A 21,211-nucleotide genomic window follows, 5' to 3' on the forward strand; every position below is an offset into this window, starting at 1 on the left:
TGTTTTTGAAAGAAAGACATTCATGTTACAAATGTTTTTTCAATAAATCTCTGGTGAGTACTGGGCACTTCCAAGATCAGTTACACAGCATACTCTTAAAATGATTAAACTGTCTCTCGCAGCACTCTAAATGATAGACTGCACAGAAAAAGCTCTAGTGCCCCACAAATTAGGATTGTAGCAGTAGTTGATAAGCTAGAATGAGCTCTGGGCCGTTTTAGGACACACCTCACTCTCATTACTGTGCTGCGCCTCTTGGAAAAATTTTTCCCCTTGTGTAAGGTCGTTCAACCAGATTAAAATATCTCACTGTGATGTTACCTCTTTATAACACCTCACATACTTGGGTATAGAAGTGCTGCTTACAGGATGAAAAATGAGCTTACTTTTATATGCATTTCATAAAGGTATCATCTGTATGATTTAGTTGAAAAAGAAAGTTTATATTTCTGGGATAGCTTGATCTAAAGCCACAAGTTGCTGTGACAAGAGAATTTAAATTGAGTGGTTTCTCTGTTCCCTCCTTCAAGTTGTTATTAATGTCTATAATTTAGGCCTATGTTGCTAACATGCATGTGGACATCTCACTAGTCATATGAATAAAGCTGCATAATTAGTGGTATAATTTGTAGTCTCCAACTCTTTCTCCCACTTCCCTTTCCCCATGTTCCTTGAAGAGGCTGTGATTTATGTTGGTGGCAGATTGTGCCACCGTTACTCACAGAAATACCCTTTGCTTGAGATTTTTTGAAATTAGTGACAAAAAATAATCCTCCTAGCAGTCACCAAGGATAGGGATATAGCACACCAACTCCTTTGCTGCCCACACATGGGGGAAGAATGATTGTGTAGCTGAGATGGGAATTTGGGCAGGTGACCGAATGGTTAACTACGCTTATCCTTTCATCCTCCAAACTGACAGAGACTTCTTTACATTCTCTGAACTCCTTTTACAGAATCTCCATTTGACAATTTCTAAATGTGCCCCAATGTGTTCACCAAGTTCATCTCTATTAACAGGAAATGAAACTGAAATAAAGAGGTGCTTCTCATGTTGACTGCAAGCATTTCAGATTCCATGGCAGTCTATGCCTTCCCTGTGCATTTCACATGGATGAGATAATGTGTGAGAAGAAAAACAAAATTGTAGGTTCAGTAATGTCAAAAACTGATTTATGCCAAAATAGAGATGTCAACAAAAGCAGAATAAGTGACAAGTGTTAAATTATCCAAAGAAGTAAATTCTGTAATTATTTACCTCTCTGGCACATGATCCTTAACAACCTCCAGACCTAAAAGGAACAGCAGGAACTACACACAATTTGAAATTCAGTATTTTTTGCCCCACGACTTTTTGCCCCCCCTACTTTTTTTTTTTTTTTTTTAAATACAACTAAGTGGCACCAACAGTATTTCAAATAAAATGTCAGCAGCAAGCCCCACAGCTGAATATGCTGGGAGCTGAGTATATAGTCATCTGCAAATGGACAACTTTAATTCGATTCCTGGCACCACTGGCCACGCTGAGAATTATTCTATCTCTTCACACCAGGGGTTTGCTCTTTTAAGCATTGCTCCCTGAAGGGAAGGAAAAACTAGAGAAAGAGGATTTCCAATGACCCTGCACAGATGAATGAATGTGTCAATGGTGAATATTGGTTCGGCTTTGAAATAGGGAATCCTGCAGTGGTTTCTCTGCTTCATCCCCACTAGTGAGTTCCACTGTGGACTTCAATGTGTAGGAGGCCTTTAGGGGACAGATAATAAATGGAGAAAAAAAAGGAGGGGGAGAGGGAACAGAAAATCAATACAATTCTTAAATTATTTTAAAATAGTAGAAAAACATTTCTCTACCTATAAGCTTTAAAGTATTTCTTAGATAACTTTCTCAAAGACGCACATCTCTCGGGCCTAGCTGGATACAGAAATTGGTTCTAGAAAAACCTTAAATAAAGAGTCCCGACCCAATAGCCAACATTAAAGGCCAGTGTGCTCTTTTAGCACATATTTAATTTTGATGGGTTTCCATTTGTTCATTTGTTTGTTTCTGGTGTAAAGATGACGCAAAAACAGTTGTGAAATTGTTAAAGCACTCTCTTTTTCAGTGAAAGCTTATTCTTTCATTTATGACTGATTTCACAGAAAAAATGGTGACATGTACAAATCAAAAATGGAGAGGAAAGATGCTTCTTCTCCCCTGCTTAACTCTTCTGTAACTCAGATAAACAAAAGAACACTTGCTTAAGCAGTAGTGGAATATACATTAACTTCTACAAGCCTTTTAGTTCATTTTCATTCAACTACCCATCAATCAATCTCACCATGACACAATATAATTTCCTAATCATGCCAATATTCATGCTTTTATCTCTTTTTAAATCCAAAGAACATATATTTCAATAAGACAGAAGTCTAATTATTTAAACATGATGGAGAATAACACTTCTCTGAAGCCATTACTTTTATGGGTTTAGTTCCTTAAAAATCCCACGTAATTTAATCTCTATAAGCAAAATTTATATAAAAGAATAACACAAGCTTCCAGTATAGCTGAATTCCCAGTAACTGCTGCTTTTTCCTCCCTTTTTTCTACAACATTTTTGTTTCTAAAAGTGAAACCAATATATACAAAGTGAAGCATACTATATCTCAATACATTCAGAAACACAGAAGAATGAGTGCATCTTTCTTCTTTCATGTGTGATAACTTTAACACATAGGAAAAAAACCCTACAAAACAAAGAAAACCTCAGCGACTTTGCAAAGGTTTCTGTATCTTTGAAAATGAGGTTGGCATTCAATTGCTTTCTATAGCAGAATGGATGTTTTTAAAATATAGTAAATTTATGCAAATTATATATGCCCATTATATAATTGCTAACAAAATATTTACAGCTACCTCCACTTTAATATCACTGAGAATTAAAAAAAAAAATCACTGGTTATCAAAAGGGACATACACTGGACAATTTCAGTCATTAATATAATATGCAGATAATGAATATTTTTGGATATTCAGGGGTATTAGCTATTCATTTCATAGATGTTCTCAGATATGATCCTGTTTCAGCTAAGAAAGTATTTGGGGTAATCAGATTTATATAGTGTACAGCATTTCCTAAGGACGCTGCCTGGGATTTGCCTCTTTTTAAATAGTTGAGATGTTAATGTTCTTTTAAGACTACTTTTTAAATGCTGAGAAACATCTTCATGAAGAGCTGTGCTGATTTCCAATTATGTAAAAATTAATTTGTTTAATCAAGCTACAAGAAGAACGTGAAGTTGAACTGGAAAAATTTCATCACATTAAGTAAAGGATTATTACTCACAAGAAATATTTTCAATGTCAGACAGACTTGCAGTCAGAAACTAACTATACTTCTTATAGAGAACCCTATGTGCTGATCTCTCCTGCCTGGCTAGTTTTTCAGAGCCTTTCAAAATGCCACCAAAATGTACTCTAAGCACAGTGTTGTCTTGGTTTTAAATTTCATTCGCTTAAATCACAGCCAAAGAAATTTCCAGGAATAAGGCTTAAACAGAGTTACCTTTTATGAATGTGTATTTTCTTTTACACAGTATGTGAACTGGAAAAGGAAAGGAGATTCCTAACAAGTTGCTCTGCCTCTCTTCTCAGTATTATCTAATAAATAAGGATGTTAGTTCATCTGGCCCACTCTCAGCAGTATGATAATAAATGTTTCCCTTTTAAAACAAATTTGCTAACTTATGAAAAAAAAGTTGTAATATTTTAATGTTGTTGTAATGCATGAAATCCTTTCATTTTAATATTCATGATTATTATTATCAAGTAAATTCTGTTGAAAAAAGGGAACAAAACTTTGGCATAATTTTAGGATGACAGAATACAGATGAGAACTGCTCCCATAACCTCTCTCTGAACAGTGATATATGCAAAGTAATCCAAAATGAGTTGCTTTCCAGTCCCTTTACAGACTACTTGACATCCACTCCTCAAGTGTTTCAAACCTTCAGTTGCTGACTGTAATAGTGCACAGATGGAACAATATTTATTCTGTCAGTGGAAACTAATTAGGATGACACTAACTCTGAACATTAAACCAGGAGAAAAAAAAAAAATCACACTTTACACAGTGCAGCACATGATCTGGGAGTTTACAAATAAAAGCTATAAATTTTAATATATTTCTGTTACATGGGAGGTGTGACCATCTTTGCTGTTGCTGCCACACACGGTAGCAGCTAGGGGCTTGCAGAGCCATATCTGGATTTGCGTACAAATGCCCCCATTTCTACCATTAATTCACTTCACGTCAGAAATTGCATCCCAAAAACTTCCACTCTGTAAGAACAGCAAGTCAGACTTGCAAATTATTTCACATTACTCTTCAGTCAGCCACACTGCCACTGTCCCCCAGAGGTCAACTCCTCAGCCTGCAGATCTAGCTGTGCCAATGACATGAGCTGGCCAGAATGAAACTCAAGTCAGGGAAGTGGCCAGCCACACCATTCTGCACCTCTCCCTCAACTCAAGCTGCAGGCTTTATGAGGTTGGTTGTTCTTAAAAATAAAATATTTCATTTGATAAATCATCAGGTCTGACACATATGTGCAACCTCTATCTAAGGACTGGCCCAGAGCTGCTGAAAGACTGAAGATCAGACATGTGACCTCAAAACAGAAACTGGTGATTTTTCAAAACCTCGCTAGGGATCTAAATATGCATCTTTTGATGCCTGAATACCTTTAAATGTCGTCTTGACTTCTGATGTCCATGAATGTGATAAACTGATTCAAAAATGCTTAATGCTTTGAAGAACAACATAGTACAGCTCAAATTCACAAGATTAAAAACACAGTGTAGAACACAGTAGTTTGGTAATAGACTCAACTATCGGTCCAATTGTCTTTCAACACTATTCCCTTTAAATGAATGGACACGTCAGGAGACAAGTGGGTTTGATGTGCATTAAGTATGCATGTAGATCCACCGTCCTAATATCTTACTCTATAATAACTAACCTGTATAGGGAAAAAAAGAGAGATGATTATGCTTTAAGTAATGCTGACTTTTGTAATTTGGAATAGCAAATTAATTGAGACACAAGGAACAGAAAAAAAGAATATTAACTGCAGGAGTTTACATTTTAGAATACATCATAAAAAGAGTCACAGAATCATAGAATGGTAGGGGTTGGAAGGGACCTTTAGAGATCATCTAGTCCAATCACCCTGCAGAAGCAGGTCCACCTAGATCAGGTCACACAGTAACGTGTCCAGGTGGGTCTTGAAGACCTCCAAGGAAGGAGACTCCACAACCTCCCTGGACAACCTGTTCCAGTGCTCCCTCACCCTCACAGTGAAATAGTTTTTTTCTTATATTTAAATGGATTTTTTTGTGCTTCATCCCATTATCCCTTGTCCTGTTGATAGATACAATAGAGAAGAGTCATCCCATTAATTATTTTTCTGCTTATATAAGATAAACTGGGCTGAAATACAACTGCTTGAGAAAGTGAGATCTCAAAGGCATCTTGTCTGTGCAACGGCATTATCTCCTAGAGTTGTTTAAAAAAATTAATTTGGAAGGGCTGCTTTCTGTATTGGTAGTGTTCTTCACTTTGCATCTCTCACCTACAAGGAACATGCTGGTGCAGAATTTAATTCTGACTCTGTTACACTAAAGGATACTATCTATGTCTACTGATCTGTTTTTTTCTAAGATCAATGAGATTAATTTCAGAATTGTATTATTTTAATGTAAAAATGCATTTTAAAGCACCTTCTAAACTGAGATATTAATGTGCTCCATACACTTTCTTTACTCATATCATATCATACCATACCTCAAAGGCTGCTAAACTGCAATCTTACATTTTAAACAAAAATATTTTTCTGGAAACTTAATTCAAAGGCATTATTACATAATGAGTAAACCTGCAAAAAATTATGAAGTGCATCTTATTTCTAACTGATGATTATATCTTCTGTGATAGTATCTCTCCTGAAAGCATACCTTGGCTTAACGATAAAGCTGGAAGTTACTCAAGTGTATTGTAGCCAACTGTCAGATTTAAAAACAGTCACAACATACTATTAGTGGCATTCAGCCAATCTCTTAAGGAACACAATGACCCGAACTTTATTCTGAAAACTCAGTTTGAAAGCAAATCTATTCCCTAAAGTAATTTTCAGCACTGCTTAAAAAGCTTGGAAAAATCAGATTAGAGTAAACCGGGTTATGTAGATGTTATGAGAATGTAACTTCTAAAAATAACTTTACAGATCAATTCAAGTAGAATTCAAATACAGAGATCTCACCTTTCACATAGCCCTGCACTTCTATGTTCTGTAATTCTGGTCCTAAACTATCAGATTGATACAGTCTGTATAGTTAGTATAGTGTCTAGAAAGCCTGGGATATAAAACAACTCCCATGCATTGAAGATTTATACCTTGAGAGGCTTATGTGAACACATTACATACAATATCTGATAGAACCGCTGCACTGTTTGTTATATTTTGAAATGACTATGGATGCCTAAGGAAAAAAAAAAACCATTTTCTCAAACAGGCATGCATATGTGTTACTATAAACTGTAACAGGGCACAAATTTTCTTCCATTTTTTTTTTTAAATGCAGTATTCCTAACAGCATTGTAAACTTCCAAGAGAAATAACACAGAATCTTACAGATGAACGAAAATAAAAAAGGAGATGATGCTGAATACAGCCAATGAATGAGGTGCAACCATTGAAAGCTTGCCATAATCACAGAAAATGCACCCAGGTAAATGCTTAATAGAAACTCCTTTGAGCTAACAGGAGTGACACATAATCAATGAAACTCCTATTAAAGCATTATTAAGATGTAACCTTGTTTATTCTAAGTAATACAAAATGTACCCACTCACACATAAAAGCCATTCCTGCACTATCTAGCCTATCACAGAAATAATCAGATATAGACTAAAGGAATACACTCACAGACACTTCAGAAACACTAATAAATAAACACTAATGCTTCAATATATTTGGTCCAGAAAATAAGTTATATTTTATTAATGTATGATAGCATATATTGAACTTATTCTTCCTCAACAGCATTGATTAAATGTCTCCATAAAATTGATTCCAAAGGATAGCAGTTTACTACTTTGTGTATTCAAATTAAGTTACTGCTTAGCTAAAATATCACATTCAAGGAAGAAATGGAGTTAGTCTCAATGTGTGGCTAAATAAGATAACTTGTTTCATGCATAGCAAGTCTTACAGATTTACCTGTCTGTTGATTCATGACATCTAGCTCATTACCATAGCATTAGGAGCCATCTATACAGGAGAAGTACCGTGCTTAATTTCACTTTCATCTCTCTAGTGCGGAAAACTATGTCAATTTAAAGCACTGCTTACCTTATTCACACTACAACTGAGAATTTGAAAGGATTTTGCCTACACAGAAATTAAGGAGCCAGGTCATTCTCATAGGTAGCATAGAGGGGAGCAAAGATAATGGTCATGTCCTAACCATATGTAAGATAACAGACAACAGTAAAAAAAAATCTAATTTTGTTTATCTGATCTGTATTTTGCAGTGTTGCTAAGTACATTAGAAGATGTAAAACTCACAAATAACAAAGCAAACAGTTCCTCAATATAAAATGAATCTACCAAACACATGAGCTCAAAAAAAAAAAAAAAAAAAAGTTGTAATGGCATTGCACAGACAGGATTTTAAGTTTTGGTTTCCATTTCTACAATTTTCAACCTTTTGGCTTAGACTGTTTTCTCTTTGAAAAGGATATCCCCAGCAAACTCAAAGAATTTCATCAACTCTCTAGTTATTTGGTGGTTTTCTGCCATTTTCTTATTAAAAATGTCTGTGTTAGCACTGTAAAAATCGGAACTCTCTTTGTTAATCAGATACATGTAAAAAATGTCCTTATAAAAATATTCTCCACAGAATTTATTTCTTCACCCTTCTATGAAATAATGTATTATTGTGCATAGAAAAATGCCTAAATCCCTTTTGTGGCCAAATATACACAAATGTTCTTCTTTTTATTACTTTTTCCTTCCTTCCTTTAACCTAAAACACAAGACAATTTGACTTACAACTGCATTTTTCTTCTGACATCTCTGTTTTATGATATTTTTTCTTAAATCTCTTCCAGAACTCTGCAGAGCTGATACACACATCAATGTCTACTCAAAGTAACAAAAGTGCAATCCATCGGAATTAAATGCAGTTGTGTTTTGACGCTAAAATAATCTTATAAACACTGTTTCGCTGAGTAAAAGCGGTAAGAAAATCTCAGCAGGCTCAAGCAAAATCTGTTCAGTTCAAAGATGCATCCTAAAATTTTGACCATTTTCTACTGAAAAGTATTCCTCTTTTCCCCTCCCTCTCAATGCAAAAATTGTTTATTTAGAACATGCCAGTTTTACACCTTGAGAGGACAGAGAAGAGGACATTCTGAAGATGGAGAGAGGACAGCAGCATTTTTTCTCATAGTTAAAGACTGTAAGTTACAAAGAGGATGATTTTTGGAATGAACCATTTGTAGAGAATAATTGTGAGCATGTAGAAAGAACAAAATCTAGGACAGTGAGTTCAATCAGGGATGCAGGAGAGACATTACTAGTTCTAAAGAACTTCAGTTCTCACATAGAGCTTGGGACAGTGATCCACTTCAGAAAAAAGCAAAATAGTTTCCTTCCTCCTCCACATTTTTTGCAATAACTCAGAGCAGTCAATTCCAAAGCAGGCTAAAGCTTGAGAAATTTAACAGCTCAGGCATAAATCTTCATTCCCAAACCTTTCCCACGTGCCATGATTACTACCAGTCATTCTTACTAATTAAGAAGAAAACAAACATTTCTCACTTCTTGCTGTGAGTGAAAAAATACTTCCTGTAAGATGTACAGATGGGAACTTATCTGGCAAATATTATTTATCTCCAGCAATAAATGGTTATACTAACGAATAAAGTGGGACAGGTCTCAGTCTCCAGCCTTGAGGACAAGTGGCACAGTATGGAAATCCGTCATCTTGAGCCCACACGTGAATGTATGTCCTGGCTCCATTTAGTTTCTATGATGTAGCCTGAAAGATTCCAGAGGCACAGCAAAACTTTCAAGAATGTCACTGACATGAAGTTACTTAGTAATGACAGTGAAATATTTACATCAACTTCCTATTTATTAGATATGTATTTTTTCCACGTGTAAGATACATGGTAGGTCAACTTAAAACACAGTGAGAAATATTCCAAGTTTTCCAGAAGTCTTTGCTGAAACTTTTTTTTATCATTTTTTAAAAAGAAATTTGCAAAAAAAGAGAAACACCTATCAAAAAACCCAGATGACCTCCCTTCAGAAAGGTTAATTTTGCGTTTTATTTTTGCAATATAATTTGCATGAACTTGCCATTTCCCTAAACTTTTCTTGAGATCTCTCTTCTTCATTAATGAGTGTCCATCTACAAACATATTAGCTGTAAACTAAAAAAGAAAAGGAGACTGTTAGGAGCAGCACATATTTTCCACATCTGGGTTTGATTTAAAGGAAGGGGAAAATCAAGAAAACAGGGATATAATAATGGATTAAAGAACAGAGTGGGAAATATGATGGACATCTAGAAGAAAATATTGATTTTGATGCAAATAATCGTCAGATAAATGGCATGGCTCATGAATAGACTAATTAGGGTACTGGATCCAATCAGTAAGAAATACTTTAAAGGTTTGTTGCTCTGAATCTATGTATTCTTTAAAAAATGGAAAAGTTTGAAGTGCTGCAGGATGTAGAATGAGCTATTGCAGGAAAGAAAAATACATTTAAATAGCAATCAGGGCTGGAATGCAGATGCTGAAATGCATGGGTTCTTTATGAAAAACGAAAAAATAGATGGAAAAGACTATCTGATGACATTATAGACTGTGAAGACATAAAAAGAAATATGTTGTATAAAGCACTTTAGTCATGTTAAAATAATAGACATAAGAAAAAAAAAGCAAAAAAAGTGTGCTGGACCAGTCCTAGAAATTATACATTAAAACTCCCAGATTATATCTGGACTTGGAGGGAATGGGGAGGAGGCACCAATATTTAAGGAGGTAGAAGAGGTGAATTAATTAGACAATAGACCATTAGTTCAAGGTTTAAATACATATATATATATATATATACATATATTGCAGAAGAATGGGATGCAGTTTACAATGGATTTATCAAGGGTAATTAATGCCAAACTAATTTATTTGATAATATTGCTCATTTTAGGCAAAGAAATTACTGAATCATCTAACTGCACATCTGGCTATATGTGATAGGTTACCTTATGCATTAACAGTTGGAAAGGCAGGAACTAGTAAAAGGACTACTTTTAAATAAAGTAAGGAAAAAAATATTAAAAGTGGTATAATGACTCGCAGTATTGAAAGGGCATCTACTGAACTGGAGGAAGCTTGACAATGAAGCTCCTCAGAGATTGGTTTGCAAATCTACCTTAAATTCTTTACTGAATATGAGTAAGGAGTAGGGATACACAGTGGAAACTTGTAGATTATGTAAAATTAGGAAACATTTTCCAGTAGAAAGAAAAATCAAAACATCATACAAGTAAAATACCGTGTTTCACATAAAGGCAGGTAATGGATAGGAAATAGTAGTACTAAGTATGAACTAATAGTGAAAAAAATGCTATAGGTTGAAACTTAATCACAATGAAAAGGGAAAGGAAAAAACCTGAAATGTGTAAGATGACTGCAAAGTGGACTTTCACCAACTAATTTGATACAAATATGGAAATAAGCTACGCAGCTATAAAATATAAACGGAAATTTTCCAATTCTGATTTTCTTCAGGGAAGATTAATTTAAACTCTAAGTAGAACAGGGAAGAGCTACAGGGATGAAACTGGGAATGAAGAGTATACGTTCACAGAGAATTGAAGACAATTGCTTGCTTGCCATGACTGAATAGGAATATGATTCCTCTGCAAATATATAATCACGAAAGCATATACACTGGAGATGAACTGTTTAAGTCAAAAAGACAACACTGGCACAAGAACAAATAAGTAAGAAACGGCCATAAATAATTTTATGCTGCAAATTAGAAGATTTGTAACTCCCAGGGCAGTAACATTATTGAACAGCTAACCAAAGTCCTGAAGGACAAAAATAATTAGCTCATGTTAAGACACAGCTTTATCATTTTATGTTGTAATATATAGTGACAGTAGGGAACTGGACTTCAAGGGTCTGTAGGCCCTTTTCTATTTTATACATTCTCAGAAGCATTATAGAGCTCTTTTTAGCCTGTGGAAAACTGGTGGGACTAGGCCAGTGATGAGAACATAAAGAGAAAGACAGGAAATATTGACCTGGTGCAGAGCCACACTAAGGAATGGACTACTGCTTAAAACTAGGACCAACACCTCTATATGCATCTCAGAGAACAGGCAGAGTACTTTTCTGGTTGTTCATATTTCAACATGATTTTGGGTAGGGAAAGGAGTACATAGAAATAATAATACATTTATGCTCACTTCTTTAGCGTAACTCATGTCCTTGTTCTCAGTTACCTAAAGGTTAAGCTAAGAAGAGCACTGCAGGGGCCAGCATTCCTTCAAGTTGCATGGCAAAACCATTCATCTTTAAATAGTCACCACCTGTTTCATTCTAATTTAAATACTAATGCACTCTTTTCTATTTTTTCTTTATTTTAACTAATAATGATTCAGTCACACCCCCTGGTATTGGTACCTACACTGGTAGATAATAAAATTCTGTTGGGCTACATGCAAAGACCTCCAAAATACCCATTTTGTAATATGTGTATTTCTGTTGGGTTTGGTGATTGGGTGTTTTGTTTATTTGTTTTGGGGGTTTCTTTTATTGGTTATTTGTTTTTTTTAACATGTCTTCAGATGCTGCTTAGAGATTGTGAAAAAGTGGTTTTCCGTTTATGAACTTTAAGCATGTGGCAGTGATCAAATGGGTACAGCTGTCCTTTAAGGACATTGGCAATTATTGTCATCATACCTCCTGTTAGGCAGTTCAAATTGCTTAAAACTTTGATAATGATTACTTGACTGCATTTAAATGAAGGTCGTTTACCCTTCCATTCCCTACTTATATAGCATCTTTCGTGCAACACGCCTCAAGGCCCTTTCCAAAGAACACTAATCAGTACACAAAATTATATTGAAGCAAATAACCTTGTCACAAATTCCATTACACAGTAAAAGCTAAATAAAAAATAATAGCTTTCCTGTCTATATTTAAAAATATATATCCACTTAGTGTCAAGCTTTTCAAGTAGAAGAGAATGCCACAGAAGAGCACAGATCATACCACACAGCAAGGAAGTGAAAAGTAAATCATTGGTACAACATATTCAAGCAATACTCACCCTACCTTACCAATACAATGGGTAACTGCAAAACCAAATATTTAAAAAATGCTAGCTCATGTTAAACTCAAAAATTTTCAACAGGAATTTCAAAGGAACAGCTGAAACCACGTCCATGAGGGTCAACCAGACAGTGGAACAGAAATCACCTTGTCTTACAATAATAACTGCTCTAAGGTTTGATTGAAGCAAGACTTGCATCAATCTGACATTTACTTAAAGGAGAACTGTAACTGTTTTTCTCAGCTTGCCAGTTCAAAACAGAGGAAGGATTTATTCCCATAAATAAAGGTAATTTCTTATCTAAGTACACATGGAACCTCCTACACTAGCTCAGACAAGTGAATGTACTTCCCTTGCTTGCAAGTCAAGACACAAGAAAAGATGACTGATAACGTCACTTCTGTTCCATTGAGGGATTTTTGGCTACTTACTGGTAACCCCAACACTGACTGTAAATACAACAGTCTCCACAAAATCCAGCAAGCTTTTTGAGCTGCTAAAATTGACATAAGTAAAAATATCAAGTAAAAACAGCCTGGAAATTACTTTTTCTCCTAACAAAACAAGTGACTTGATCCACTTTAGCACCAAACTCAGCCCTTGCCTCGTCACAGGTCTGGGATCATAACAGAAACTGCAGAAAAACTATGCATACAAAAAACTAAAGTGGCAAAAATCTTAGTTCACTGATAGATGAAGCACTGCATTTATAGCATTATCTGTGCTGCCAAATATTGCATACAGCACAAAAATCCAGTGATCACTCTTGCAGATATGTTCTGTAGTAGTTTCTCATCTGAAAAAGCAGAAGCAAAATGAAACCAACTGCAACCATTCTGAAGAAAGAAAATATCTAAAAAAATCAAAGCTTAAGAGCCACCTTATATTCCATGTAATTTAACTGTTTTTTTGGCTGATAGAAATAGTAACAGGGAAGGGAAAGACAAGTAAGATTAAATACAAAGGAGAGCAGAAATGATGTCCAGAAATAAGAGACTCTCTCAAAATTGTTACCCAAGTATTTGCACTACTGCTGGTTGTAGCTTGTGAAAATTAAGACACTAAGGAAATAAAACATAAAATAAAACACAAATTAGAAAAACAGAACATTTACAAAATTCATTTTAAAATTACAGAGAAAATAACTGAAATACAGATAAATAAATCTCTGTGCTTAAAGTGACGAAACAGTCTTTGCTCAGAGTCCTGACTGCCAACATTTATACAGAGTTTGGCGTACTATATGGTGCTCTTTTCACATACAAAAACAAACACAATTTTCTTTTGAAAGCTACAAACCTCTTCAGCAATTCCAGCTGAAATGATTTATTGGCCAATTGACACTTCTTGAATTAATTCCTCTTCAAGTATAACCTAGGAAATTCCATCTCCTATCAGTTATGTCAAATTTGACAGCCTCAGGTGAAATTTCTTCTTTTTTAATTATTTTATTATCCCATTAATTCCTCCAATCCATTAGTTACACTCTTGTGTCCCCCTCTGAAGAATTTTTCTTCTTCCTTGATGTCTATACAAGAATCTCAAATAAACAATGTCTTCCCTTGGCAATTTCTTCGCTATACTAAATATGTTTCATTTCTGTCATATCCCTTCAGAAACTAACCAATGCTTATGCATCAGTTTTTCTCTACCTTTCCTTTAATGACAATTCCAGAAGGGGGAAAAAAAAAAAAAAAAAAAGCAAACCTCTCTCAGAGCTAGAGTTAGAAGCGTCTGATTTTCACTTCTGTGTTCTATGATAATTCAGTACTACATGTGCTTCCCTACCTCCTGCCAAAAAAGTACTTTTGAAAATTGTACATTGCAAATCACATCTTAGCTGTTGTGTACTGTTCCTCTATATGAGGTGACAATAAAAAGTGAAATGCACCATGTTGCAAATCCATCAATTGAAAAAGAAGTGTGTGTTTTGGTGGTCACACTGAGGGAAAAGGTACAGAATGGATACCACTGTCCAAACTGCTGATCCCTGGGACAGGCTGCCCAGGGAGGCTGGGGAATATCTGTTCCTAGAGACTGCCAAATCTGAACAAGATGAGGCCCTGGCTGACCTGATTTAATTTTGAATTAGCCCGGCTCTGAGCTAGATGTTAGAGCTAGATCACCTCTAGAGGTCCCTTCCAACCCAACTTGCTCTCTGTGAATCACTTAAGAATTTTTTACCATTCCAGGAATACAGCATGGTACCTGAAATCAGCTGTGTGCTGAATTCTCCATTAGATCTTGTGTTGCGCTACTAATTCCCTTACAGTCTGATACCAGATGCAAGACGCAGCAAGACTGAACCTCTACCCAGAGCAGTATTGTCAGGAGGCTTAGGAGATTATTCAACTTCTCTTGGACTGTAACCATATCTACAAATTATAAGAACAGAGATGGATAGATCAGACTGGAAAGGGGAGACGACCTCAAAGGAATATACAAGACAATCATCAGAACAGTGGTCATATTGGCTGCAATGGGTTAAGAAATGTCACTATGTACTGTTTTGGATAATTCCAGAAGGATAATGGTCAGCAAAGCCAAGTATAGTGTCACTATGTTTGCCAAACAATCCCAGCTCATTCTGGAATTTAGATTTCAGTTGTTTTTGAGAAGGGATTAGGTACATACACATTGCTTTCCCCTCAAATAGAAGGCAAAAATGAAGAGTTAATACATAATCGAGAAATATTGTTGTCAATCTAGTGGAGATTAGAAGTGTCTGCATTTTCACTGACTAAATTTTCTCAAGAATATCCTTATTTCTGCAAACTGAGTTGAAGTCTCATATATTTCATCTTCTTCAAGACGTTCCTGTCCTTTTGTTACTCAGTTATGGCAAATCATCAGACCATTGTAATACTGTTTCCCTGACACAAGGATCAACTCAGGGCTTTTGGGGACAGTCACTGCTCATAGCAATATAGAGACTACTTCAGACACAACTGGAAATGGCAGAGTCCCTTTGGGGTTGATGTTTGCTAGCCTAGTACTGAATATAGAATAAATATGTTAAGAGCTTCAAGACAAGTGTAGTATGCTTCAACAAAAAGGAAGAGTAAGAAATGACACTATTAAGAGCAGTACAATAAAAATCAAAATCTCACTCAAAAATAAGTAGCACAATTAAGCACAAAACCTGAGAGAACAAAGAGGTGCTCAAGGCTGCCAAAAGCGTAAACCTAGAAAGTTCCTTCTTCAAGATATTGAGCATTGCAGCACTAAGTTGGCAAAATAGGTACATAAATCACTGCAAAACCTACGGTGTTTTCCAGTAAGAACGTCTACCCTCAAGTCAAATTGGAATTTCTGGAATTGGTGTTTAGCAATCAAGACAGCAGCTTACCAAACTGGCTCTTTTAAAATACTTTTCCTTAGAGAAGATTCAAGTTGGTAAAGTCTTCCATAATTACATTTCCTCTGGAACTAATTAAAGGATAACATTTTTCATAATTCTGTTTTAAAAAGATGATTCACAAATGTTGCAGAGCTACAATTAATTTTTAGAACTTTAGGCTAGGCTGTCAGACTATTGTAACACTGGAAAGCATTTTCAACACAAGTTGAATATACACCAAAAAATGTGCAGATCATAGGCTCTCAAAAGGAGGCAAATATTTGTATGTCTTCTACCATTGTTTAAAATTTTTGAATAGGTTCTCCTGCCCCCCTGCCCTGGTGAGGCCTCATCTCGAGTCCTGTGTCCAGATTTGGGCTCCCCAGCTCAAGAGGGACAGTTCTAGAGAGACAGGGTAAGACAGACACCAAGATAATCAGAGGACTGGAGCATTTTCCTTATGAGGAAAGGCTGTGGGATCTGGGACTGTTCAGTCTGGAGGAGACTGAGGGGGGATCTCATTAATACTTACAACTATTTAAAAGGTGCATGTCAAGGGGATGGGAAAACACTGTTTTTCTGTAGTGTCCAGTGATAGGACTATGGGTAATGGACAAAAGCTGGAACACAAAGAGTTCCTCTTAAGGAGAAACTTCTTTACTGTAAGGGTGACAGAGCCCTGGCACAGGCTGCCCAGGGAGGGTGTGGAGTCTCCTTCTCTGGAGGTTTTGAAACCCACCTGGATGGTTCCTATGTGACCTGATCTAGGTGGACCTGCTTCTGCAGGGGGATTGGACTAGATACTCTTTAGAGGTCCCTTACAACCCCTACCATTCTGTGATTCTGTGAATCAGTTTAGACTAGGAATTCAGTTTTAAAATCCGAAGTATTTAGAAACACTGTCATATGTCATTCAACTCTTAAATCTTATCCACTCAGTAAGAAAAAAAAAAAAGTTAATGTAAAGTTATATGGTTGAGGATGCAGTGATTGTTTTGATTATCCAACAGTCACAGTTTTTGAGTATTTGATAGTCACAGAAGCAGGCAGGTTTATTTTTTACTTTGCTAAAAAGATAATAGAAATTATTGCCTCTGCTACAAAAGCTCAGAGAGCTTGACTGAAGATTGCACGTAATTCCTGTAGTATCGTCTTCATTGTTGTATGTCAACCCTCATGCCTTTCAGCTGCTATCATATGATAGATACTCTGTCTTAAAGGCGGTCACTACAACGCAGCCACTTCTGGAGTAGAGTGACATGTGCTATTAACACATGGCAGATTATGATCCCTCTGCAGAAGAATGCTGTCTATCTGAAAGTATTACTGAAGAAATACAGGTGATCTTCAGCAAAAGACAAACGTAGCATCTTCATGACAGAAAAAAATCCAAATCATGGAAGTCAAAACTATAAATGCTTAAAACTGTAACTACTTATGATCTCAGTTATTCAAAAGCTTGTTTATCCAGTAGCAAGGCAATCTTACTACACTGTCTGGAGAGTTGGTTTAAGGTATCTCAGTGGGACTTAGAGCATCCAGACATAAACTGGCTGAACTGTTAACCTGAAAGAAACCATTCAGTATTGCCCTAGAATTAATTAGTTCCACTTTAACATGGAAAAGGGTTTCAGTGGGAAAAGTGCCAAAATGAGAGCCATCAAAACAGACCTCTGGTAATCACCAGAGAGCAGGAGTATTAATCTATCTGATTAATCTGTTGAGCTGTAATAGTTCCTCAAGGGCAGTGTGATGAGTTGGTAAGTGAACTTCGTGTCATTCTTCTGTCCCCTGCTCCAGCAGGATATAGGTCTGGCAACAGCAATGCTTCTTATTTGGCCTGATAGGTACTGGTTGAAAGCAGATGGATACTTCTGCCAACCCTCTAGATGCTACCTTTGTTGAAAATTTTGCAATGCTTTCACCAGAACCATAGTGTCTTTGGAAATATTAAGTAGGGACTGAAGCACCTGAGAGGAATAGTTATCAATGACACAATAGAGCTATCATAGAAGTCAATCCTGATATAAAATACATTCAGGTAATAAGGTCTGTCAGAAGAAGTCTCCCTGCTAGGAAACGTTTTGCCATATTTAAGCAGGTGTGCTACATTAGTACACCTTAAAAGTTTTGGCATCTGCTGGGTATCTGAATGTTGTGAGATACTAGGTGTGGGGAGGGAATGAGATTTCTCTGCATTTCAGAGAAGATCTGAAGAGAAGAGAAGATCCCCTTTAAGGAGGATAAACATGTTTATCTCATCTTCTGGTCCCTAAAAGAAAACGTATTAAAGCTGTCTAAAACTGATGTGTCGGAGAAAGCATGATGGCAGAGACAGTGTTATCTGCCAACCTCCAGTAAGGATTTTGGTGACTGAGCAGAAATGTTTATGGAATCAGAAAACTCCTACAAGCATTTGGATTGACACCCATGTGCAAAAACAAAGACAAATGCCAGTTATTGCCAAGGACAATTTGCAATTAAGAATATCCCATTCAAAATATGAGACATTTGATACATTATTATCAAATACACAGAAATAGAGAAACTGTAACAAAAATGTAACATATCAAATTATTCCAAGAAAAGACAAAATTATCTCAGTGACTTACACTTCAAAAAAGCTGCTGCTGCTGAAACATTAGGAGCTATAACTGTTCAGATTCCTGATGTAGGAAATGCTCACACAGTTTCTGCCACCTTTTAAAAAACAGTCTTTCCTCCTGAACTAAACAGAAACCTATCCTTTCTTAATCAGCTAGTCTACACTTGGCAGCTGCATATGTGTAGAACAGTTCTAAAAGGGAACCAGGTCAACAAAGGAAGCATCTGTTTTCTTTTACTCATGACTTCCTATTTTTCCTCTGTGCATTACACACTTTCCCCCTCCTCTGTTGGCCACCTTGTCTCTGGAATCACACTGGGAGTCAATCATTTTGCAGTCTCTGACCCAGAGTATTGATTCAATGCTGTGAAAGACATCATTCAGTTATAATCAGCAACAAACCCACAAAACTATATTATTACTTCATTCATTCATTCACTCCAGTAATATGATTAAACACCTTTAACTTTTTCCATCAACTCTCTATGGTAGTCATGTCATGCCAGCAAGACAAAAAGTAAAGGGAAAAAAAAAAAGATAAAGTCCAAACAGGCCTTTCGCAGCATGATCATGACATATAACATATTCCCCTCTGCAAAATAGTAGTAGTCAGTCCTTTAATATTCTCCTTTAAAAGACAAATTTAGTTTACCTATAATTTTCCAACGTACACATGGCATTCCCTTAACCTTTTTAAATAGACTTGTTTCCTATTCTTTTTGGTGTCTTTATACAGAAAACAGACTCTCATGAAATATCCCATTAGTCCCACTGCTGAATTCTGGTTTCATCTGATGTCACCTTTCATTACCACAGGCAATTTAAAGCTCAGGCATTCTGCCATAGCTGACGAGTCATAAAAGACTAAAAATTACTTCAGAAAAATTATTTCTCAGAAAAAGTCTTGGAAGAATGTGTAAGTCTCCTTTCTCCATTACTTTTTTTCCTCATAAGCAATTATTCCAAAACCTGAAATGTTTTCCCATTTGTTTAGCTTCACAGAAGCACAGAATGGTAGGGATTGGAAGGGACCTCTAAAGATCATCCAGTCCAACCCCCTGCTCAAGGAGGTCCACCTAGATCAGGTTGCATTAATAATTTTAGAAAAATATTATACACAAAAAGTGAATTCTGATGGAGTCAATCCCCAAGCTTGGACATGATGAAAATACAAAGAAAACAGTTCTATCTTCCCTTGCATGGCTACCCTATGCGTCAACACAATACAGATGGGAAGAAGTAAAAACAGTAACAAGTATTTCCAACAGGAGAGGGAAAGAATCGTCATCAGAGAAAGAATATTTAATAAATTTTTTTTGAAGAGAATTTACTTTAGTCACAGGAGAACAATAAAGATGGAAAAACAAGCAATTCAAATGGCATGTTGATGGATCTCAAAGCTTTTCTCTTGCAGAGCCTATTAAAAAAGTGCACTGAGAATTACTTTGCTTTGTAATGTTCAATCGTTTCATATTTGTATCTCTATGATGAAAGGCTGTACCTAATGGAATAAGTCCCAAGTTCTAGAGTCTTCACTCGATAATCTGTATACCTGAATTATGAGTTCCTCTACCAAGGAACCAATAAGTTTCAAAGGCTTGCCTTTTTGTGGAGACTCAGCACAAAGTACTGAAAAGGGCAGAAGGTACTGCCTGAAACAGTCATCATCCTAACTGCAAAGGATAATGAAAAGAAAATCTGCTGGCATAAAGGACAAAAATAATATTATAAAGATATATCTTAAATCATGAGCCAGACATTTCACACGAAATTTTTCCTGTCTGCTGCCAACTACAAATGCAGATGATCTAAGATGCCTTCTTCCTGTCTTCTAAAGTCCTACTAAACACATCAAATTCAAATCATGAGAATCTCATATGTATTAGAATGGGAACAGTAGCTTCTAAGGTGAGAGAAAAAACTCTGAAGGGGGAAAAAAATAAGTTCCCTTACCCCAAGGTGAATCCTTTAGTCTCTCTTCCTCAATTCCATCCTTCTTAAGATGAAGCTTGGAAGAAGAATCCATAGTTAGATGGATACAACATGGTACTCCCACCCATTAATATAAATCTTTCAGCGAAAGAGAACGCAAAGGAAGAGTGAAAATGGTTTAAGTTGAGCTGAGAGTTAGTTTTACAGCAGCCAGTCAAAAAGTCAAATCCAAACAACCCCTTTTCTCTCACTCTTATCAGAACATAATCTATGGAATGTTGTCGATCAGAGACTCAAACAAAGGAATTTTGAACCCAGCCTAAACAACTTGTCTTATCTAACTGAGAAGCAGTGGGGTAAATTGTAGTAACTCATACTCTTTGCCTAAGGATTTTTAAAGTGATTATATTCAAAGATGAACAGCCCATTTAAACAACAAGTTCTTTGGGATCTTTAAGGTTACATGAAAGTCTAGAATGTTTGTTTAGCTAACATCTACAGGGAAATTATGTGAAAAGGTTGTGGGGAGCTGAGGTTTATACCAGGAAACATATGTGACTTGGACACTGTATTATGACTGATTAATCCCATTCCACTACAGCAGCAGGTTGTAAGATACTGTTAAAATACACTAAACTGTTCCCAGTGATATGTTCCCAAACAATGTAAGAATATTGTCTTTGATGTGAAGTTACATTTCTTCCTCCTTTAATAGTTCACAGTGTTGAAAAACTACTTAGGTGAATGGCTAGATATCACTAACATCTTCTTCCATGAAATATCAGAAATTATTGAGGTCAAGTGACAGAGATATGGAGATCAGCGGGGCAGAAAATCAGGGAAAAGAAAAAAGAAAAAATATAAAAGTGAAACATACTAATAAAGTACTTTGACAGAATCACAGAATCTTAAGAGTTGGAAGGGACTTT

At 36.0% G+C, this 21,211-nt stretch overlaps 1 protein-coding gene across 1 annotated transcript in view; it reads right to left on the reverse strand.

The window, feature by feature from the left end:
• Window positions 1-20,358, reverse strand: part of FIGN (fidgetin, microtubule severing factor) — a 40,080-nt gene extending 19,722 nt beyond the window's left edge. The window contains exon 1 of the mRNA XM_010197261.2: window positions 20,304-20,358. The gene's annotated coding sequence lies outside the window, so the exon portion shown is untranslated. The remainder of the gene's footprint in view (window positions 1-20,303) is intronic.
• Window positions 20,359-21,211: the final 853 nt, after the last annotated feature.

The sequence above is a fragment of the Colius striatus genome, chromosome 11 (assembly GCF_028858725.1).
Source record: "Colius striatus isolate bColStr4 chromosome 11, bColStr4.1.hap1, whole genome shotgun sequence".
In the NCBI taxonomy this organism is placed as follows: domain Eukaryota; kingdom Metazoa; phylum Chordata; class Aves; order Coliiformes; family Coliidae; genus Colius; species Colius striatus.